General features: G+C 33.9%; 2 long non-coding RNA genes across 2 annotated transcripts in view; both read left to right on the top strand.

Annotated features, from left to right (window-relative positions):
• Positions 1 to 190, top strand: part of LOC130230210 (uncharacterized) — a 44,014-nt gene extending 43,824 nt beyond the window's left edge. Inside the window, exon 4 of the long non-coding RNA XR_008837931.1 lies at positions 105 to 190. This is a non-coding gene — a long non-coding RNA (uncharacterized LOC130230210). The remainder of the gene's footprint in view (positions 1 to 104) is intronic.
• Positions 191 to 5,839: 5,649 nt separating this feature from the next.
• The window catches only part of LOC130230209 (uncharacterized), a 55,306-nt gene continuing 36,455 nt past the window's right edge, over positions 5,840 to 24,690 (top strand). Inside the window, exon 1 of the long non-coding RNA XR_008837930.1 lies at positions 5,840 to 5,926. This is a non-coding gene — a long non-coding RNA (uncharacterized LOC130230209). The remainder of the gene's footprint in view (positions 5,927 to 24,690) is intronic.

Below are 24,690 nucleotides of genomic sequence, written 5' to 3'. Positions count from 1 at the left end.
TTTAATTGACTTTAGGCCATTTTCATGCTGACTTTTAAGCTTTTTTCTGTTGTTTCTGTTTTTTTTTTATTTATATTGTTTCTGTGCACTGGTCTTGATATTAGGGAAAACACAGAACTCTGAAGAAACCGTAGGAGGAAAGGACTTGAAAAGGACACCCTCCTCTGCTCAGCCTGGGAAGAGCAAAGTACAGTATATGTAAGTTACCAGTTAGTCACACCTAAAACATAGGATTTTACTTAGTAATATGAATGCTGTGCATCACATATAAAAAAGTATGATTAATAAAATCCATCCGTTAAAAACTGATTGACATTTCAGTGGAAATTACACCTTTTTTGGTGTGATGAATGCACATACCCTTGAGACTTATATGGCTTAATGTAATGTAAATGATATTGATTAGTTAAATACAGGGTTCCCTCATTTCTTGAAAGTAATTGAATTTTAGACATATAGATTCAAGGCCTGTAAAGTACTTACAAACTAACAAAGATGTTGTTTAAAGCTGCAGTATGTGATCTGCCAGAATGCTAGCATTAGCATAATAGCTTAAAAATTTTACATTCCTCCCCTGCTGTCCAAAGCCATGCCTCTTGAAGTCATGAACACGCACTGATTGTGCACTGATTGGATATAACACTAGCTAATGTCATTCACCAGTTAGAAAACTCTATGGAGAAACGCACTTTATCAAGGGTAGTTGTGTCACAGGCTGTCACTGTTCAAAAATGAACAAATATGTGAATATAAATCAAACTTCACCTTAATAAAGCTGGTTAGGTGGAAGAGCACATTTACCTATGTTTTGTTTTTAAACTAAATAAAAATTAGATCAGAAAAAAAAGTGCTAAAAACAGAAACATCCTGTCATCTTTTTACATTACACTTACGTTTACGTTACCAAGACAGTGAGTGCCACTTCATTTTCTTTATAATTATTTTTTTTAGGGGTTTTCACCTTTATTGTGATAGGACAGTGACGATTTTGCAGACAGGAAAGTATGGGGAGCAGAGATAGAGGACGGGTCGGCAAAGGACCTCGAGCCGGGAATCGAACTCGGGTCGCCGTGAACACCTAGGTGCCATGTGTGGACGCACTAACCACAAGGCTATTGTGCCTTATTCAATTGTGCTTGCCAATCCTCGCACATCGCTTGTTTTCAACTTGAAGAACTAAACGAATGCTCAGGGTTATTTAACCGACTATCAATGCTGTAAAAGATTCTCGATGAACTTGAAAATTGCCAATCTTTTGCTGGACGTTTTCAGTGGCTGAACAACACTTCCGTGCATATAAACCTATTCATAAACAAGAGCACAATCTACATAAGCTTTGCGTGACTAAAATAGTTTTGAAACATACCTGTCTAAAAGAAATACTTCAGCCGTGGTGTCCCCCTTCAGATCATTGTTTTGAACTGCATAATGTCATTTCCCTCCAGCGTGCAAAAGTAATTCCGATAAGGATTCAGGGTTTAGAAAAGTTTTGATTCTGCATTTTTGGCAGAAGCCCTTTCAGAATCAATCTTTCTTTTCATGCATACAAGGCCATGCTGGTCTTTCAGAAAGAAGTTCAGGTTGATGCAGAGTTTGCCTGATGTCTCTCTGTCAGCGGTAGATCCGTGCTTCACATGAATACGCCAGTGACATATCTGTCTGCCTAAAGAGGCTGCGCTGAATTTCACATTTAAATTTGTTGACAGACAGTTTGAGATACCTGTTGTAATTAATTTATTTGTCCGACAATATTTAATTAGATGAATCAGGTATGTTTGGATAAGGAGACCTGGAAAATGTGCAGAACCGGCGGTCCTCCAGGAATGTGGTTGAGAAACACTGCTGTACTTAACTTCTCACTTACACTTAATATTTACATTTAAAACGTCAGAGTAATTTTAAAAAACTAACCATTTTAAACAGTCATGTTCAAAGAACTTTAATAAAAATTTGTGGAATTCATCATCATCATCCTTTCGGTTTAGACCCTTTATTAATCAAGGGTCGCCACAGCGGAATGAACTGCCCGGTCCAAGGCAACTGTACATAGTGTGAGTACGTCCTGAAAAACCTGTAACGGGTGTGACAGACAAAGGACACATCCAAAACATGCAGTCCTCCAGGAGCGTGGTTGAGAACCACTGAAGTACACTAAGGAGTTTCATGGCACTACATATGCTGTGGTATGAATTACAAATGAGCTTTATTTAAAATTAATGGTGCTTTAAGACTCTTTAAGAGTCTATTAATCTGGTGTCCATGAAAGTGTGGGAACCCTGTAAATATCGAGTATAAAACCCGTAAAATGTTTAGGTTGTTAAAAAAATCCACATTCATTTTGGACTGTGGGAGCCGGAATTATTTTAGGTGCACAGTGCTTGATGTTAAATGGTTGCGCGCTGTAAGATATTGGTGTAAGATATTTTTACAGCAACACAACTCAGAATACAAATATTTATACATGTCACAATGTGCAGCTCTCTGTTGTCATTTTTAAAAGAAGGACAAAAAGAGAAGTGATGTAAGTCTTCACTGCTTTCCTTACGATAAGAAGATCCTGTGGACGAATAATACAGTACAGTTCCCTTTAATGTATACGAATAGCCCCCTTTAATGTATACTTCAAAGGAAATCAAAGAAAAACCTGGAGCGATGCCAAAGTGAAGTTCATTTGGAGTTTGGTTTAGCCATTCAAATCTCCCTTTCCAAAGCTAACCTTTCAAAAAAAAAAATGAAGAATGAAAACGGTCTTCACTATGAGAACATCGGGTCTTTAAGACCACTCATACAAACGTTTTTCACACCCACATCAATTCCTGCAAACCCCGCTTTGATCTCTGTCGTCATTCGCACATAGGTGTTGGAAAACCTGAGATTAAAATAAGGCAGCCGTCTCTAAAATGGCATTTGGTGTGAAGAGAAGAAGACCCTACCCTGCCTAATTACAAGCACTGAAAAACTATAAACACTTGATATTTAACTTTTCATAATCTTCATCTTTCTTTGAGGAAGTCAATGTGTCCTCTTCAAGAACGAGCTAACTAGAGGCATAAATGTAAATAGAGCATCTGTCTGTGGTTACGGGAGCAAGCCTACGCAACAAACAACAAAGAGCCTACGTATTACAGCAAAAGCCTACACTAAAGGGAAATCGCACTCGTGTGCATGTGTTTATTTGTGTTAGCTTTGTGGGTCGCTGTTTTTTTTGCCTCACCGCGGAGCTGCAGAGGCCTGAGAGGAAGTTTCCAGTGTGGTTAACATGACGAGGGGCTTGGAGTCCAGGAAGTTCATGTTGGAAGTTTTGAACGTTCATTGATAAGTTCTCCTTTATACATTTTGATGAAGAATTTTTATGGTGTTTAGATATGATGTTATTACATTCTGGTGGATTATCAAACAGTAAAATCTACAATAACATGGTCAAAATGGTTCACACATGTACAGTTAAAGTGAGAATTATTAGCCCCTCTGAATTATTAACCCCCCTGTTTATTGTGTCCCTCAATTTCTGTTTAACGGAGAGGAGATGTGTGTGTTTTTCAACACATTTCTAAACATAATAGTTTGAATAACTCATTTCTAATAACTGATTTATTTTTTCTTTGTCATGATGACAGTAAATAATACTAATACAGTAAATAATAATAGATATTTTTCAAGACACTTCTATACAGTTTAAAGTGACATTTAAAGGCTTAAATAGGTTAATTAGGTTCACTAAGCAGGTTAGGGTAATTAGGCTAGTTATTGAATAATGGTGCTTTGTTCTGTAGACTATTGAAAAAAATATAGCCTAAAGGGGCTAATAATTTTGACCTTAAAATGGCTTTTGAAAAATTAAGAACTGCTTTTATTCTAGCTGAAATAAAACAAATAAAACTTTCTCCAGAAGAAAAAATATTATCAGACATACTGTGAAAATTTCCTTACTCTGTTAAACATCATTTAGGAAATATTTAAAAAAACAAAAAAAAAAAACAAAGGGGGGCTAATAATTCTGACTTCAACTGTATATTAGAAGTGGTACTTCAGCCGTAGAAACCAGAATATGAGAAGAGCATTGAAGAGCATTGACCCTTTTGAATGGGTCAGAAAGCAATGAATGACCTAGATACACCCTGGAAACTGCATAAAAAGCTTAAAGGACCACTTAACATGTTTGTTTAAGTCACTATTTTTGTATTCATGCAGCCAATCTCCAGGTCTGGTGGAAGCACATTTAGCTAAGCTTAGCATGAATCATTGAATCAGATTAGGCCATTAGCATATCACTTTAACGTAACCAGAGTTTTGATCATTTTCCTTTTTAAACTTGCCTCTTCTGTAGTTATATTGTGTAATAAGACTGACAGAAAATGAATAGCTGCTATTTTCTAGGTCAATATGGCTAGAAGACCAAAGCGGAAGCTGATCTAATATATAGTGGAAGTTTGTTTTTGTCACACCAAGTCTTTCTTGTGTGTTTTGTTTTCATCATGTGACCTTCCCCATGTGCTTCTTTGTTCCGGTTCCCGCCATTTGTTAATGGTCATCTGTGTCACCTGTGTTCATCCCCTGTATGTAATCATTGTCATCATCCCCGGTGTATTTAAGTCCCTGTGTTTAGTCATTCGTTGTCTGGTATTCGCTACGTTGATACCTGTCTTCACCTCATGTCTTTCCAGTGGTCTTCCTTGTAAGTTATTGAAAATATATACCTGTTTTGATAATCCTGAGATCCTGTCCCTACTAAAAAAACAGCTTAAACCAGCCTAGGCTGGTTTCAGCTGGTCAATCAGGCTGGTTTTAGAGGGGTTTTGGCCACTTTCAGGCTGGTCTCCAGCCATTTCCAGCAAAGTCTTAGCTGGTCAGCCTGGGAGATGACCAGCTAAAACCAGCTATGTCCAGCTTAAACCAGGTCTTAGCTGGTCAGGATGGAAATGCCTGGAAACCAGCTTGGTAATGGCCAAAACCCCTCTAAAACCAGGCTGGTCGACCAGCTAGAACCAGCCAACCAGCTTAGGCTGGTTTAAGCTGTTTTTTTCAGGAAGGGTGCCTTCCTGTAGTGAACCAGGCGTGACAGTTTTACAAGTCATGGTCAGAATCACCAATAATGCCTTAGCAACTACCTAGAAACAACTCAAAACAAACAAACAACCTCATTTTGACATAATTAGAATCATTAATAATACTTTAGCAACCATCTAAACGCACTTAAAACAGCCTAGCAACTGCATAGCACCATATAATCACCAATAATGCCTTAGCAACCACCTAGGAACAACTCAAAACAGACAAGCGACCTTGTATCATCATAATAAAAGTCATTAATAGCACCTTAGCAACCATCTATAAACCCCTTAAAACAGCCTAGCAACTGCATAGCAACATAGAATCACTAATAATGTCTTATCAACCACCTAGAAACACTAATAATGCCTTAGCAACCACCTAAAAACATAGAATGACTAATAATGCTTTAGCAACCACCTAGAAACAACTCAAAACAATCAACCTCATATCAACATAATTAGAATAATTAATAATACCTCAGCAACTATCTATAAACCACTTAAAACAATCTAGCAACTGCATAGCAACATAGAATTACTAATAAAGTTTTGGCAACTACCTAGAAACAACTCAAATCACCCTGGCAACTTAATAGAGTGTAATATCTTAGCAAGCAGCTAGCGACATGCGGACATCATGCTGGTGGAGTTTTGCAAGAGTGCGCAGAAAGTGAAATGTGGCTCCGCGTCTGTGATGGCCATCATAAAGGGGTCACTCATGCTTGACTTTCCCTTCTGTCTCCATCACTCTCACTCGTTCTTTCCTGTTTTTTTCTCTCCAGCACTCAGAGAAGTGGCACACACAAGCGTTTGTCCAGATGATCTGCGCTAACAGGGTTTTGTTTGGACAGGAGCTTCTCTCCGCAGGGAACAAGGTGACAGTTCATCAGCTCAAGCACACCTAATAATAATGTGACCAACTCAGATTTGGGGATGGAAAGTGATTGGCCCAAAATATGCATGCTTATATCTGACACAGGCTTATAGACACCTGCCCTCTGTAGTGATGACGAATGAAGCAGGTTATTTTGAGACGGGTGGTATTTTAGGTATATTAGACGGATGCTAGCAGCGTTTCACTTTTAGATTTAGCAGATAAACCAAGGACCACAGAAAGGGGAGCACTCAATGAGTTTGTTTGCTCAGAGGTAATTGTGAAGTTAACTTATAGCTGGGCAAGCATAAATATTTATTTTTATTCATTTCCCTTAGTCCCTTTATTCGTCAGGGGTTGCCACAGCAGAATGAACCACCAACTTATCCAGCATATGTTCTATCTGAAAACTGGACTGACACTGTTTCAATTTACTATGATCTTCTGTGTTAAGCTGCTTTGACACAATTTACATTGTAAAAGAGCTTTAGAAAGATGAATTAAATTTAATTGAATGTTTTACACAGCGGATGCCCTTCCAGTTGCAACCCAGTACTGGGAAACGTCCATACACACTCATTTACACTCATACACTATAGACAGTTTAGTTTATTGAATTGACCTATAGCGCATGTCTTTGGACTGTGGGGGAAACCAGAGCACACAGAGGAAACCCACGCCAACATGGGAAGAACATGCAAACTCCATGCAGAAATGCCAACTAACCCAGTCGGGACTCAAACCAGCGACCTTCTTGCTGTGAGACAACAGTTCTAACCACTAAGCCACCGTGTCGCCCCAACTTTAAATATTTTTAATATATTAAGTATTTAAACATGCCATTATGGTAGTTTATTTTTTTGATTGATGGCATAACTATTATATAATTTTTATAATAATGTATGATAATGAAATATATTATGATATCTGTTTATCTTTTTTTACACTAGGTGATAGGAGGATTTAATCTTAGCCAATCATATTTGTTTGTTTATTAAATTAAATTCCTTTATGCAAAATATAATCTGCCCCCGAGTTTTAAAATGGTGTCACAGTAATGAATTGAATCATGAACATAATCCTAGTTATCTTTAGTTATAATATCCTAGTTATAATTAAATTATTTAAAAAAATGTTCTATTCTTTACCCTGATTATTTTTTTATTATGTAGAATCATTGTATGTGACAATCATTGTTTAAAATAAAGACAAAATAAAATAATAATAATAATACTATGAGAACCTTTTTGCTTAATTGTCATTAAAATCTTAATGATCATAATATGTCATTTTTTAGTGCAAATAAAAATTCTTATTATTTTTGGAAAATGGAATTTTGATAATAGAGATTTTATTTATTATTATTATTTTTAAACACTTTCTTTATTCATTCTTTTTCTTTTCGGCTTAGTCTCTTTATTATTCTGGGGCCGCCACAGCGAAATGAACCGCCGACTTATCCAGCATATGTTTTACGCAGCGTATGACCTTCCAGCTGCAACCCATCACTGGGAAACACCCATACACTCTCATTCACACACGTGCACAACGGCCAATTTAGCTTACCCAATTCCCCTATACCACATGTCTTTGGACTGTGGGGGAAACAGGAGCATCTGTAGGAAACCCACGCTATCATGGGGAGAACATACCAACTCCACACAGAAATGCCAACTAACGAGGCTTGAACCAGCGATCTTCTTGCTGTGAGGGGACAGTGCTACCCACTGCACCACGGCGCCACCCTACTTTCTTTAAGGTTTTTTTTAAATATTCTAACACAACGACCAACAAATTTGGTCCTACAAACATTCACCCAACAATTTACTATGAACCATACAATATACAAACAATACATACAGAAGTAAAATAATAATAGATAAATACAATAATAATAATAATAAAAAGGTAAAAAAAGAAAATAAATAATAATAAAATAAAATAAATACAAAAAAGATTAAATAAAAAAACGAAATAGTGACCTTCAATTTTAATCTAAATTAGTCTAATCCTCTTCAATATATCTATTTCCATCAGAATTTATATCTTTAAAATAATCCATGAAGGGTTGCCAGATTTTATAGAATTTGTCTTCCTTCTTCCAAATGTTTCATACATCCCTCATTAGATGTATATATGTAGGAGCAGCTTTCTGTTTCCAGTTTAATAATATTAACCGCACTAGTAGACTGACAAATTGAATAATATTTTGTTCTGTACTGTTTTAGCTATGACAAAATCAGTGATTCCTTGAACTGCAATAAGGGGATCTAGATCTATCGGCTTTTGACATATTCTTCTGAATGTTAGAAAAATATTTGCGAGATTTTATTTATTTATTGAAAATATAAACAGTTGAAGTCAAGTGTAATAATTTAAATAGTCTAATGACAAAATTATTTTATGATTGCCATGACAACAGTACATAATTTTACTACATATTTTGCAAGATTTGTTTAGCTTAAAGTGCAATTTAAAGGCTTAACTCTGTTAATTAGGCAAGTTTGGTTAATTAAGCTATTCATTGGACATCAATGGTTTGTTCTATAGCCAATTAAGGGGCTAGTAATATTCTTTCATTCATTTTTCTTTGGCTTAGTCCCTTTATTCATCATCATTCACCACAGAGGAATGAACTGCCAACTTATCCAGCATATGTTTTACACACTCTTCCAGCTGAAACCCAGTACTGGGAAACATCCATACACACTCATTCACACACATACACTACGGTCAATTTAGTTTCTTCAATTCACTTATACTGCATGTCTTCGGACTGTGGGGGAAACCGGAACACCCGGAGGAAACCCTCGCCAACACAGGGGGAACATGCAAACTCCACACAGAAATGCCAACTGACCAAGCCGGAACTCCACCAGGGACTTTCTTGCTGTGAGGTGCTAACCACTGAGCCACAGTGTTGCCTCGCTAGGAATATAATAAAAATATATAATAAAAAACAGCTTTTATTTCAGCCAAGTTAAATAAATAAGACTTTCCCCAGACAATAAAAATATTATAGGAAATATAGAAAGCGTCCTTGCTCTGTTAAACATCACTTGGGAAATGTTTGAAAAAGAATATCAATTTTACAAGAGGGATAATAATTTTGCCTTTAACTGTACTTTTGTTGCCTCTGAGCTTCCTTCATGCATGTTTTGTTGACATAATTAATTTGTTGAGTTAATTTGTTTTAGGATTAAAGTAGAAATTATACCTGACCTCTAAATTCTCTGAAGGGAAGCGTCAGAAAGATTCTAAGAATGAACCGCACGCTGAGAATGTTCTGTGGCTCTGATGATTCACCCAACAAACCGAAAGATCAAGTCAACTTCAGCTCTAACCACAATCAACTCAAATTGCAATACTATATATGCATGCACCTTTGAACACAAGCAAAATATTTCATAGGCTACCTTAAATATATTTATTATAGGCCTAATGTTCAAAAATACTTTCATGTGCTCTTAAACAGAGAGAAACACATTGAGCAACAACAACATTTACCTTTAGATATCACCAAACACCCAATTCACTCACAGATAAGGAAGGATAGCATTAGCTTTAAGGCTTTTGATTCATGCAATCTGGCCACGTCATCAAGGTGAACTCTTTGTTTGAGGAGTAAAAGACGAATTGTCTTCAAGGTACAATAGATAAAGGCTTCGCTTTACTTTATAAATGAGTTAAGTTTGAGATAGTGCATCTGTCTGGATCGCGTCTGCTTTTCTTTGGTCTTTTTAAGGACGAGGCTCTTTGTGTTTGCTCTTTGGTCGGATCTTCACCTTCTGACCCTGGACTCCAGCATACACTTCTCCAACAGGGGGAGGTCAAACTCTCAGAAAGAGGCAAATGTGCTTCTGTGTTGAAGACATGAGCATTTCGTTTAAATTGGAGAAAACGATGAGCCACACAAACACTCTAAAGCTACAGGGGATGGACACTGAAACTGAAATTCATGGCTAAATAGGAGCAGCCTAGTGACTATTCTTCATTGATTGCACATTTCAGCGGTAAGAGCAGAGTGTGAAGGTTTAGTTAACAGGCTAATAGCACAGTTTTGCAAAAAAAAAAAAAAACATTATTGGTGACATATCAGAGTTTAAAAGAGGACAAATTGTTAGTGGGCGTCTCGCTGGAGCATCAGATACCAAGATATTAAGTCTTTGTGATGTATCAAGAGCCACAGTATCCAGAGTAATGTCATCAAACCACCAAGAAAGACGGATCACATCCAATAGGAGGAACTGTGGATGCAAGAGGAAGCTGTCTGAAAGGGATGTCCAGGTGTTAATCCGGATTGTATCCAAAAAAAGAAGCCCAAGTCACTGCTAAATTAAATGTGCTCTTAAACTCTCTGTTTCCACCAAAACTGTTTGTCCGGAGCTCCACAGGGTCAACATGTATGGCCAGGCTACTATAGCCAAACCTTTGGTCACTCGTGCTAATGCCAAATGTTGGTTTTAGTGGTACCAGCAGCAAAAATCTTGGGGTGTGGAAAATGTGAAACATTTATTGTTCTCTGATGAGTCCACCTTTACTGTCTTTCCCACATCTGGGAGAGTTACAGTGTGGAAAAGTCCCAAAGAAGCGTACCACCCAGACTGTTGCATGCCCAGAGTAAAGCATGGGGGTGGATCAGTGATGGTTTGAGCTGCAGTATCACATTCCCTTGGTCGAATACTTATGCTAGATGGGCACGTCACTGCCAAGGACTATCGAATCGTTCTGGAGGACCATGTGCACCCAATGTATCAAACATTGTATCCTGAAGGCGGTGCCGTGTATCAGGATGATAATGCACCAATACACACAGTAAAACTGGTGACAGAGTGGTTTGATGAACATGAAAGTGAAACTGAATATTTCCCATGGCCTGCACAGTAACCAGAACAAAATATTATAGAGCCACTTAGGGGTGTTTTGGAGGAGCAAGACAGACAACGTTTTTCTCCTCCAGCAGCATCACATAGTGACCTGCAAAATTAATGATATAAAATCCCTCTGGCTACTGTGTAGGACTTGCTTCTGTCATTCCCAAGATGCATTGATGCTGTATTGGCTGCAAAAGGACGCCCTACATTATATTGAGAAATTATTGTGGTCTAAAACCAGGAGCTTTCAGTTTCATTGTCCAACCCCTGTGGTTCACTAATACACACTCTTTTCTCTAGCTTGTTGGCTAATCTTGTTGTCAAGTAAAGCTGGTGTTGTGTATTACGCCTGTTGTTGACTCTTTGATGAATTGTCTGTTTCCTGTTTTGTAAATGGCTTCAGGTATAAATGTCTGCTAAATGAATATATATTGTGTAATGAACTGATTGTTCTTCCTATTAGTTGTTGAGTGATTGTTATTAGAAACGAAACATATTATTTAAAATTTTGCATACAAAAAATACAATTTTAAGATCGTTAATATTTATTTTAATGATAGTAATGTGCATTCTTACACACATTCTTACAATTATTATTATTATTATTATTATTATTATTATTATTATTATTATTATTATTATTATTATTATTATTATTATTATTTCATCATTCTAAATCATGATAATTTTGGTTAAGTAATTGTGACCCTGGACTACAAAATCAGGTTGATATTTATTTTACTTTTATGGCGAAAAATCATTCATTCATTTTCCTTTTGGCTTAGTCCCTTTATTAATCTGGGGTCGCCACAGCGGAATGAACCACCAATTTATCCAACATATGTTTTAGCTGATTCCCTGCAACGCATCAACGGGGAAACATCCATACACACTCATTCACACTCATACACTACGGCCAATTTAGTTTCTTCAATTCACCTATACTACATGTATTTGGACTTGTGGGGGAAACCAGAGCACCTGTAGGAAACCCACGCGAACGCGTGGAGAACATGCAAACTCCACACTGAAATGCCAACTGACCCGGCTGGGGCTCGAACCAGCGACCTTCTTGCTGTGAGGTGATTGTGCTACCCACTGTGCCACCGTGCTGCCCCCCAAAAATCCTTATAATTTTAATTAAAGATCATGTCCAGTGAAGACATTTAGTAAATTTCCTACTGTCAACATATTAAAACTTAATTTTAGATTTATAATGTATTTCTAAGAACTTATTTTAGAAAACTTTTAAGTAATTGCCTCAATATTTATATATTTTTAAACCCTTAGATTACAGATTTTCAGAACCAAATATTGTCCTATAATAAGATTATTTATTCAGCTTGCAGGTGAGGTTTGAACTCCAAAAATCGACACCCTGATGAGTAATGTTGTGGTCCAGGGTCACAATTAATGTAATATATGGCGAAAACATATATGCTTCACTATTTATATTTATTTTACACAGATTAGATTGTCCCATATAGAAGTCATTTGAAAATATATTCAGTAGTTTTACTTGTATGAGTTTTAGGTTTGCATGCATGTTATGTGCTTAGGAGTGTTTTTTCACTTATATTATTATTTATTTAGTTTATTTTATATGGAAGTAATGTTTTTTTATATTATTATTATTATCTTTTACTAGTATTGTTATTAAATTTTACATTATAACATTTTTTATTATAGCTTCAGTTATATGAGTTTTAGGTTTGCAATTATGTAATGTGCTTAAGAAAGTTGTTGTTTTTTCACTTATATTATAATTGTTTTTCTTTTTTTATTTAACAGTACTACATTTGGAAGTGATACTTTTTTTATTACTATAATTATTATTATTATTATTATTATTATTAAAAGATTCATTACTACTATTATTACAATCTTTTACTGTTATTATTACATTTTACGTTATTACATTATTCCATTTTTATTATAGCTTTAGTTAAATACGTTTTAGGTTTGCATGCATGTAATGTGCTTAAAAAGGTTGTTGTTTTTTCACTTATATTATTAATTTTTAAAAAATATTTTATTTAACAGTACTACATTTGGAATTGATACATGTTTTACAAGTATTATTTTTATTTTTTTATTATTATTATTATTAGACCCACACGGAATCTGTGTGCGCAGAATTCCCCAGATTTCCGCCAATTTTTAGCCCAATCATTGATTCTGTTTATTTACTTGTGTAAGTGTGTGTAAATTTCTATTTATTCAGTTTTTAAATTAATTTCAGTAATATTTTTGACAAATATGAAATTGTCTATATGATTTATTTACAATACTGTTTGTAAAATATTTTCTGTCTTTTAGTAGTCTTTATCAAATAAAGTGGATCTAATTGGATTTTCATTGTAAAGATTAAATAAAAGTTAAAAAGGTATTACTTTTTATTTCAAATATTAAGGTTTTAGTTATGATACTCCCATAAATCTGCAGATTTTTAACAAATTCTGTGCAGAAATAGCAAAAAATGTCCACAGATCCGTCTGGCCTTAATTATTACAATCTTTTACTACTACTATTTATTATTATTATTATTATTATTATTATTATTATTACATTTACATTTACATTTACATTTAGTCATTTAGCAAACGCTTTTATCCAAAGCGACTTACAAATGAGGACAAGGAAGCAATTTACACAACTATAAGAGCAGCAGTGAACAAGTGCTATAGACAAGTTTCAGGTGTGTAAAAGTCTAAGAAGCAAAACATTAGTAAAATTTTTTTTTTTTTTTTTTTTTTTTTGGAGAGAGAGAGAGAGAGAGAGAGGGCACAGTTAGTGGTATAGCCAGAGAGGCAATTGCAGATTAGGAAGGAAAGTGGAGACTAAACAGTTGAGTTTTTAGTCGTTTCTTGAAGACAGCAAGTGACTCTGCTGTTCTGATGCAGTTAGGGAGTTCATTCCACCAACTGGGCAGATTGAATGTGAGAGTTCGGGAAAGTGATTTCTTCCCTCTTTGGGATGGAACAACGAGGCGATGTTCATTCACAGAACGCAAGTTTCTGGAGGGCACATAAATCTGCAGAAGTGAGAGCAGATATGAAGGAGCCAAGCTAGAGGTCACTTTGTAAGCAAACATCAGAGCTTTGTATTTGATGCGGGCAGCAACTGGCAGCCAGTGCAAACGGGTGAGTAGCGGAGTGACATGTGCTCTTTTGGGTTCATCAAAGACCACTATTATTATCATTATTATTATTATCATTATTATTATTATTATTATTATTATTATTATTATTATTATTATTATTATTATTATTATCATTATCATTATTATTATCATTATTATTATTATTATTATTATTATTATCATTATTATTATTATTATTATCATTATTATTATCATTATTATTATTATTATTATTATTATTATTATTATTATTATCATTATTATTATTATTATTATCATTATTATTATCATTATTATTATTATTATTATTATTATTATTATTATTATCATTATTATTATTATTATTATTATTATTATTATTATTATTATTATTATCATTATTATTATTATTATTATCATTATTATTATTATTATTATTATTATTATTATCATTATTATTATTATTATCATTATTATTATTATTATTATTATTATTATTATTATTATTATTATTATTATTATTATTATTATCATTATCATTATTATTATCATTATTATTATTATTATTATTATTATTATTATCATTATTATTATTATTATTATCATTATTATTATCATTATCATTATTATTATCATTATTATTATTATTATTATTATTATCATTATTATTATCATTATCATTATTATTATCATTATTATTATTATTATTATTATTATTATTATTATTATTATTATTATTATTATTATTATCATTATTATTATTATTATCATTATCATTATCATTATTATTATCATTATCATTATCATTATCATTATTATTATTATTATTATTATTATTATCATTATTATTATTATTATCATTATTATTATCATTATCATTATTATTATCATTATTATTATTATTATTATTATTATCATTATTATTATTATTATTATTATCATTATTATTATCATTATCATTATTATTATCATTATTATTATTATTATTATCATTATTATTATTATCATTATTATTATTATCATTATTATTATCATTATCATTATTATTATTATTATTATTATCATTATTATTATTATTATTATTATTATCATTATTATTATTATCATTATTATTATCATTATCATTATTATTATCATTATTATTATTATTATCATTATCATTATTATTATCATTATTATTATTATTATTATTATTATTATTGTTATCATTATTATTATTATTATTATTATTATTATTATTATTATCATTATTATTATTATTATTATTATTATTATTATTATTGTTATCATTATTATTATTATTATTATTATCATTATTAATATTATTATTATTATTATTATTATTATTATTATTATTATTATTATTATTATTATTACAATCTATTGTATATTTGAATGTTGTTATTCAGAATTACATTTAAACCTAATAGTTAAAAGGCTTTTATTTGCTGGACTGGTGCTGGTCTGGTTTGTTGATCATCATAACCCTGCTGTGCACCAGTTGCTGAAGTTGATCAACCAGCGTTGTCACTGTCAGATCAAATGGGTTACCCATTGGTAGTTATACTTGACAGCTAGCGATGAATTCAAGTGAATATGAGCTTCTAAAGCACAACATATGTGGTTTTAAACAAGCTCTTGAGGTCTGCAAGTTTTCCAGTGTTTCAGCTCTTCTTAATTTCATTTAATGCTGAGAGCACAGATTACACCTCATGCTAATAGCCGTGTAAAGACATCAGCATCTGCTGCCTCTGATCCAGGAACAGTGTCGAGTTACGTGCTAATGGATCCTCATTACTGCACAAAGAGGGTTCAGTGAACTTCAGATTCCTGACGTTTCTCAGCTGTCAGTGTCCTGATAAACTGTAAACTGTTTGTAAAGCCGGATTCAGGAGCACAGTGATTACATCTGGACCCAGATAAGGAGAATCAGTCATTTTGAGTTTGTAACCGAGCTTCAGTCTGCAAGTGCTGAACTTGTGCTAAATGAAAGCATTTGTTCATTCATTTATTTTATTTTACCCAGCAGGGTTTCACCAAACTCATATAGTGTTATTTCATCTTTGTTACAGAAAGTAATAGTCTTTAACGTTTACTGTAAATGCTCGGGGCGCCACAATTGCTTAGTGCTTAGCACTGTTGCCTCACAGGAAAGAAGGTTGCTGGTTTAAGTCCTGGCTGGATTGGTTGGAGTTTTTTTGTGTGGAGTTTGCATGTTTTCCCTGTGTTGGTGTGGGTTTCCTTTGGGTGCTCCGGTTTCCCCCATTGTCTAAAGACCTGCGGTATAGGTGAATTGGGTAAACAAAATTGGCTGCAGTGTATGAGTGTGAATGTGAGAGTATATCGGTGTTTCCCAGTATTAAGTTGCGGGTGGAAGGGCATCTGCTTCGTAAAACATATGCCGGAATAGTTGGCAGTTCATTCCGCAGTGGCGACCCCAGATAAATAAGGGACTAGGCCAGAGGAAAATTAATGAAAGCTCAATGTACCCTTTTCACATTTCCGGCTTTCTCAGTAGTAATAGTCGTCATAGCTGGGTAAACTTAGAGTGCAGTGAATGGGAGAGTGCAACAAATACTTTTTTTGCAATCCTATTTGCTGAAATAATAAAAGAAAAACTTTATGATGGTGTAATCAAGACTTTCAGAAGAAGAAAAAGAAATTGTGTGAGTCTGATAACAGGAGAGAAATGAGAGAACAATGTCATATTAACTGTCCAGCCCCATAGACACTGCATTAGAAACACCTTGCACACCTCGTTTTTGATGATATAATGCGTGCATAAATACATACAGTTGAAGTTAGAATTATTAGCCCTCTTTGAATATTTTATCCTCTTTTAAATATTTTCCAAATGATGTTTAACAGAGCAAGGAAATTTTCACAGTATTTCTGATAATATGTTTTCTTCTGGAGAAAGTCTTATTTGTTTTATTTCGGCTAGAATAAAAGCAGTTTTAAATTTTTTAAGAACCATTTTAAGGTCAAAATTATTAGCCCCTTTAAACTATATTATTTCGATAGTCTACAGAACAAACCATCATTATATACAATAACTTGCATAATTTCCTAGTTAACGTAATTAACCTAGTTAAGCCTTTAAATGTCACTTTAAGCTGTATAAAAGTGTCTTGACAAATATCTAGTCAAATATTATGTACTGTCATCTAGGCATGGGATGATGACCATTTTCAAGGTATACCGCGGTTTAGAAAAGTCAAGGTTTTAAAACCGTCAAAATTTCCTGCAATACCGTTCCTAAGGTATGTGTATGATTTTTTTATTTACTTTTTTTTGTTTAGTTTTTTTAGGTCAACAGTATCTCCAGCATAAAAGATATCCAAAGATGCCGTTTTAAATTGTAAAAAAAAAAGGTTTCAAATGAAGACAGCAGAAGTCAATAATTCATTTGAATTAATTAGCCTGACATGTTTACTGTTACAAAATATTTCAAATGTGGCTTAAAATAAAATATTTTTGTGCTTAAAATGGAAAAAAGTTTTAGTTTTTTACCCAGACATTTAAAAAATATGTATTTTAGAGCAGTAATCACAATACCGTGATACTGTGAAACCGTGATATTTTCATCCAAGGTTATCATACCGTCAGAAACTTATACCGGCCCATGCCTACTGTCATCATGGCAAAGATAAAATAAAAAAATTATTAAAAATGAGTTAATAAAGTTATTATGTTTAGAAATGTGTTGAAGAAATCTTCTCTCCGTTAAACAGAAATTGGGGGAAAAATAAACAGGGGGGCTAATAGTTCTGACTTCAACTGTTTAAATATACATAAATTAAAAAAAATCTAAATATTAAAAACTTCCAAGGATTTCAGATATTGATGACCATTAAAAGTGTGTTATAACAGTATTTAATGAGTACGAAAAGCTGAAAAAACATCCACCTATGATGCAACTCTGTAGAAATTCATAATCTGCAGTTATTACCTGCTTTACGAAATCTTGCTTAAAGGGGTAGTTCACCAAAAATACAATTCTGCTATAATTTTTAATCTCATCTTTTTCTCAAATTCTGACTCTTTCTAAAAACGATGCAAATGTGAGATAGACACAGGCTCTATTAAAAAACGTAGCCCTGTATACATTTCTGCATCTGTCTGCATCTGGCGGTATGACGCTGTTCCTTTTCACGCTTATCAGCTGACCGCTGACCTCCGTATGGACGGCTTTTCTGCTGTTACCAGTTTGTTCAGTAGCTCGCCATGTAACTCGGCAAACTTGAGATGCAGAGAAGAGCTAACCACAGCAACGGGGTTTGAGTCCGGCGAAAAACGGTTGCAGAAATCGGGAAAGACAAAAACAAAAACCAAAATATAAAATAAACAAGTAAATAACATTGTAAACAACAAGTACAAGTAAAAACAGGCTGCCCTGAGTGCTTTTGTTTTTCTGGATTGCTTTTGAAAACACTATAGGTTGAGTTTAGGGAAGGGTGAGGGTGGGTCAGTCGATTGGTCAGTCATTCAATTGACTGCGACCTCTGGTGGATTTACGTGAGAAGAGCAGGTGCGAATGACATTCGCGAGAGAAATTTGAGATCTCAAACAGCGACCTCTGGCACATTCGCGAAAAAAACAAAAACTGCAAAAAACGTAGCTCCTGGAGCGTAATTGGCACTCTCCGGAAATGTATATAGGGGTACGTAATCAGAATGAGCCTGGGTTGCTTTTGTAAATCCTGTGGTACAAATAAACTACCATAGATTTTACTTAATTTAACCCATTTTGTTGGTTTAAATGAATGTACTCAGTTTGATTTAACAATATAAAATTTTCCTGCTTGATTGCATTTTATTTTTTTTCATTTTAGCTTCTATCCCTATGTACTTTCACTGAATGGAAACGAGCAGCCTGGAACATTCTGCAGAATTACAGTTTGGAACAACATACGGCTGAGTGTCTTTTTTTTAGTGAACTGTCCCTTTAAAGATCATTTGCATAATAAGCACTTTAGCCAAACCTTGCGCACCAAGCTCAGTTTGATGTTCTCTAAATAAAACATCTCCTGTAGCCCGTCATTAAGTGAATGATCCCCTTTTATCCGCAGCCCAGACCGTTTGTATTTCCATACATAAAATTCCTGTACAGAACGTTCTGTAATTATGCCTTTTACTCTCCACCAAATTCAGATGAACTATAAATCACGCAAAACACAACTGCGTCCCAGGAATGTGAAATGGTTTGCCACACAGCAGACATAGGCAGATACACAGATGCTTGAACACACACACACACACTCATCTTACACACTCACGCACATATATATATACTGTCCTTTTGTCTGCTTGGATGCCCCTCAGCTGTTCACTGTCACTCAGGCCATTTCATGCTGCTGTCACTGGACGTTTCCCACAAATCTCTCCTCGCACATGTTCAGTCTGACAGCTCACACACGTGCCAGAAACACACAACACACACATTCTGCTCACCACAGGAAATCACAACTGACCTCCTGTGAAGGATCCATTGATAAACATTTTTAGATTTAGTTTTTGTCTTAATCTTCAGTAATAAGAGCTCAGTCTGACTCTGAAATGACCTTAATCACTTCACTTAGTTACTTTAAAAATGTAGTTAAACCATTGTAGCTTGGAACTCTTAAGTTGACTTAAAACATTGAATGACTGTGCATATTTATAAAAAATTAAGGCAATGGGTTTACTCCAGGGATGCATCGATCGATCGATCAGAGATTAGCATAGGCCGATAATCATTTAATGACACAATTTAATGACTCTGGATACTCGCTGATCTGCCCGGTCTCATGAACTGATCACAAGTGTTTGAGTTAGTTGGAGATAAATATTTGAATGATCTTGCATGTATTTAGGCATTTTTAAAGGCCTTTTTGCTTTTGACAATATTGCATGTTCACTAAAACCTGGCTGAAAATATTAGATACATGTAAAAAATGTATATGAATATTCACGCATATTAATGAGTATTTCATAATATAATTATAATATAATAATTTAATAACTTCCTGTAATTTACTTATTGCAATAAACAGTAGTTTGTTGACCTATTTCCTTTTAGTAAAGAAGTAATACATCTTTTAGGTTTGCATTTTACCTTCTTATGCATCAAATATGCTTTCCAAACCTTTTCTTGATTGAGACATGTTGAATTCTTCTTTTATCATTTGCAATGTTTTCAAATGCATTGTTATTCATTTTGCTTACCATTTTTTACATTTATGCCATATACTATATTCTGTAAATCTGCTTCTGACCATGACATGTTCAAACCTGAATAGTTATAAGAGACAGGTTTAAAGGATTATATGCATTATGCTAAATGTATTCTCTTAGGTAAGGAGAGATCTCCACTGAAGTATCATACTTGGAGGGAAAATGTGCTTTATGCATTATAAAGCTTGTACTCGGTATCGGCTGCAAAAATCCTGACCAGAGCATCCCTAATTTACTTACTACTTTAAGAAAAGTCAACTTATCACTTTAAAAGTAATGGGTTTACTCACCTTTTAAAGTAAAGTCAACTAATCACTTTTAAAGCAATACGTTTACTCACTTTTTTTAATTAAAGCAATTGCTTTAAAAGCAACAGCTTTACCCACTTGTTGAGTAAACTCAACTAATTACTTTTTTAACTAATCACATTTTTAAGTAAAGTCAACTAATTGCTTTAAAACACGGGTTTACTCCCTTTTTTTAAGTAAACTCAAACTAATAGCTTTTAAAGCAATGGGTTTAATCACCTATTTAAGTAAAGACAACCAATTGCTTTAAAAGCAACGAGTTTACTCACTATCTTAAAGTAAACTTAACTAATTGCTTTTGAAGCAATAAGTTTAATCACCTATTTTTAAGTAAAGTCAACTAATTGCTTTAAAAGCAATTGGTTTTACTCATTTTTTTTAAAAATAAACTCAACTAATTGTTTTTAAATAATCAGTTTACTCACTATTTTAAGTAAACTCAACAAATTACTTTTAAAGAAATGTGTTTATTAATTGTTTAAAGTAAACTCAATTACTTGCTTTTAAAGCAATATGTTTAATCACCCTTTTAAAGTCAACTAATCTCTTTTAAAACAAAGGGCTTAATTACCCTGTTAAAAAAGCAATTACTGCAAAAGCAATGGGTTTACTAAATGAACTAATCATTTTGAAAGTCAACTAATCACTTTTTAAAGGTGAATTTACACAGAAAATATTTTAAAGAGTTATTGTATCTTTTCCACTAAAATTATTTTAAAACGGGCGACACGGTGGCTCAGTGGTTAGCACTGTCACCTCACAGCAAAAATGTTGCTGGTTTGAGTCCTGGCATTTCTGTGTGGAGTTTGCATGTTCTCCCCGTGTTCGCGTGGGTTTCCACCGGGTGCTCCGGTTTCTCCCACAGTCCAAGACATGCGGTATAAGTGAATTGAAGAAACTAAATTGGCCGTAGTATTTGTGTGTGAATAAGTGTGTATGGATGTTTCCCAGTACTGGGTTGTAGCTGGAAGAGCATCCGCTGTGTAAAACAAATGCTGGATATGTTGGCAGTTCATTCGGCTGTGGCGACCCCTGATGAATAAAGGGGCTAAGCTGAAAGAAAAATGAATGAATGAATGATTTAAAAACTCTTAAAACAAGATCAGTTTGTATGAGAAGCAGGATCGTAAGTCTTTTTTTCATATCTCATTGCCAAATCAGTATTTTAACAAACACTTCCCAAGCTTAAATTTCAGCAAACTTAGTGTGGCTCATGCTGGAAAATTAATGTCCTTATTACCAGGGAAATGCGCTTCACAAATATAGAGCAGTGTGTTACCCAAAACTTGCTGGAAAGCCATCAGCCAGCATTCGAGGAACTAGCTGGACATCAGGTCGAATTAATCTTCCAAAATTATACCCTGTATCCAGTGATAATATGCTGGACTCGCATAAGGACTCGTTCTCACTAACCTTTATGATAAGGTTCTGTGTGCCACATGGTGAATACAGAGAAAACAGACTTCTCTGAAACAAACCACTGGAATGGAACCAAGTCGCTGTAATGCAGCAGAGCCAAGACTTCTTACTATCTTTGCACTTGTGTGTTTTTATCAAGCTGGCATTTATACAATAACCTGATCAGTAAAGTTCGCTTTAAAACTACACACACACACTTTAGAGACTCGTGTTTGTGCTCTTCTCAGAAAACCTCATCTGGCCTTGAAATCATAGTGATACGTCAGACACACACATGCATATCAATCAGCAGGGAACGTAAACCAAGCTTTGCTGACTACTGTAATCATGCACTACTGAACTTTGCCCCAGTATTTAGGAGGTCTGTTTGGTCCCTTTAATTCAGTGACATGCACAGCATGTACATGTGCTTGGAAAAATGGTTGATTTCAACTCAGAAATAGAGACGTGACGTGAAAAAATACCAAGAAATAGGAATATATGTTAAAAAAAATCCTTGTTGGTTACATAAATTTTACAGAACAATAATATTTATTCAAAATATTTCTCTCAAAATATTTCTTGTTGTTGCAGAAAATAACAAAGAAGGTGTCATTTTTAGGCATGTGTATATTAATTTTTATCATTAATGATTCACTGAACTTCAGAAGAGATAAAAAATCAATATTTGGTAGAACAACACTGATTTGCAGTCATAACAAATGAAAATAAAATGAATATTATATATGTATTCAAATATAATTCGCATTTTTCTGTCAAAAAATCAATATGCATGCATACAATTTCATATATAATATAATATAATATAATATAATATAATATAATATAATATAATATAATATAATATAATATAATATAATATAATATAATATAATATAATATAATATAATATAATAATTCATTCATTCATTCATTCATTTTCTTTTCGGCTTAGTCCCTTTATTAATCCGTGGTCGCCTCAGCGGAATGAACCGCCAAATTATCCAGCATATGTTTTACGCAGCAGATGCCCTTCCAATGCAACCCATCACTGGGAAACACCAATACACACTCACATTCACACATATACACTACTTACAATTTAGCTTACCCAATTCATTTATTGGACTTGTGGGCGAAACCGGAGCTCCCAGATGAAACCCACGCTAACATGGGGAGAACATGCACACAGAACTCCACACAAAAATGCCAACTGACCCAGCTGGAGCTCGAACCAGGGACCTTCTTGCTGTGAGGGGATTGTGTATAATATAATGCTAATAAAATATAACATAATAATATAATATAATAATATAATATAATATAACATAACAACATAACATAACAACATAACATAACATAACATAACATAACATAACATAATAATATAATATAATATAATAATATAACATAATAATATAATATAATATAATATTATATTTACAGTTTTGCTTGGAAACACAATTAGAAAACCATTTTCATAACTGTGTATATATTGTCATTTATTGTATCAGACTTAATTTTGAAGGAAATAAATAGTTTACTTTATTAAATAAATGAAGTCACAATCAGTTATGTAAGGAATCATTTATTAGAAGATAATTAGAAAAATAATGCACAACTGATGCGACGTCATTGACATTACACCTCAGTTGTGCATTATATTCAAATAGTTCAATGTACTGCAGTTAATTATTTCACCTATACTATAGTTACGGGGTGGCATGGTGGCTCAGTGGTTAGCACAATCACCTCACAGCAAGAAGGTCGCTGGTTGGAGTCCTGGCTGGGCCAGTTGGCATTTCTGTGTGGAGTCGACGTGGGTTTCCTCTGGGTGCTCCGGTTTCCCCCACAGTCCAAAGACATAAGGTATAGGTGAATTGAATAAACTAAATTAGCCATAGTGTATGAGTGTGAATGGGTGTTTCCCAGTACTGAGTTGCAGCTGGAATGACATCTGCTGTGTAAAACATATGCTGGAATAGTTGGCGGTTCATTATGCTATGGTGACCTCTAAGCTCTAGACCTCTAAGCTGGTGACCTCTAGAGACTAAGCTGTAGGAAAACTAATGAATGAATACTATAGCTACCACACACAATGACACGCACAACGTTCAGATATTGTATTTTAAGATATTTGTTGCTCCTGTGTGTAATACTAGTTTCTTACGCAACACATCCAAACTCTTGTTTGTTTAGATTTTATTTTTGACCATTGTAGACTTTAAAGTAGCTGAAATCATTCAGTGTAAAGTGATATGGATCTGTAATTCAGTCAAAATTACTTCTATCTGAATTACATTTATCTGAAAATAATTGTACACCTGGTAATGTTCATTGGCCAATCAGAATCAAGCATTCAACATCTCAGTAGTAAAACTATCATTATTTTTGTTTTTTAATGTTATTTAAATATATTAAATATAAACCGTTAAACGAAGCATCAGATGGTGCTTTGAATATGCCTGAGGGTAAATTGATTGAGTCATAAACAGCTCTCTGCTATCTTTATTGCGCAATCTTCTCTATTTGCATACATGTCCACAAAATAATCCCCTGTAGGCAAATTGTTCTGAATCCTGTCACATTCTTGACGGCTGAAGTTCTTATCGTGCTCTTCTGATCTTTGCAGATGTAGAAACAAGCTGAAGAAGTTGAGAAAAACATGTGGACGGTTATTCATAAAAAAGTCTGTTTTTTCCACTGCAGTGAAGCATACACAGGTAAATCTCATGCCTTTAGACATTATTAACAAATGTTAAGTCTTACTTTGTAATCTTCAAGACAATATTCATACTAATTTACACTTTAAAAACACTGGGTTCCACACAATCCATTATGAGGGAATC

The sequence above is a fragment of the Danio aesculapii genome, chromosome 6 (genome assembly GCF_903798145.1).
Source record: "Danio aesculapii chromosome 6, fDanAes4.1, whole genome shotgun sequence".
NCBI classification, from domain to species: domain Eukaryota; kingdom Metazoa; phylum Chordata; class Actinopteri; order Cypriniformes; family Danionidae; genus Danio; species Danio aesculapii.
This window is presented reverse-complemented; position numbering and strand designations above follow the sequence as displayed.